The sequence below is a fragment of the Psammomys obesus genome, unplaced genomic scaffold, assembly GCF_907164565.1.
Source record: "Psammomys obesus unplaced genomic scaffold, mPsaObe1.curated_primary_1811, whole genome shotgun sequence".
Classification (NCBI taxonomy): Eukaryota; Metazoa; Chordata; class Mammalia; order Rodentia; family Muridae; genus Psammomys; species Psammomys obesus.
Window position 1 is genome coordinate 13,508,735 of NW_026596051.1, and position 403 is coordinate 13,509,137.

Genomic DNA, 403 nt, shown 5'->3' on the forward strand with positions numbered 1-403 from the left:
ACTGGGGAGAGAGGGAGAAAGAGCCGGATGCATCTCTTTCCTGGCTGGGGCAGAGGCGAAGGGCTGGACCAGGCTATCCGGGCAGCATGGCAGTGAGCTCTCACGACAGGAGTCCCCGACAGAGCAGAACAGCCCCAGTTTTGCTGGCCCCATCTGGACTCCAAATGTTCACACCAGAACAGAGGACACGCCAGTCACCGGTCCCAGGAGAAGCAGGGAAAGGCTCGGGACCACCGCCCTGCCATGTTCCTCTCATCCCCTTCAGCCTAGCAGACTCACGGCCGGCTCCGCCAGGCTAGGCGGGAAGGGCTGGTGGCATCTTATGGGGCACGGGGAGAAGGCCAGCGCAGGACTACACAAGCCCCCTCCCAAGTGGGCCTTTGGGGAACGGGGGGGGGGGGGG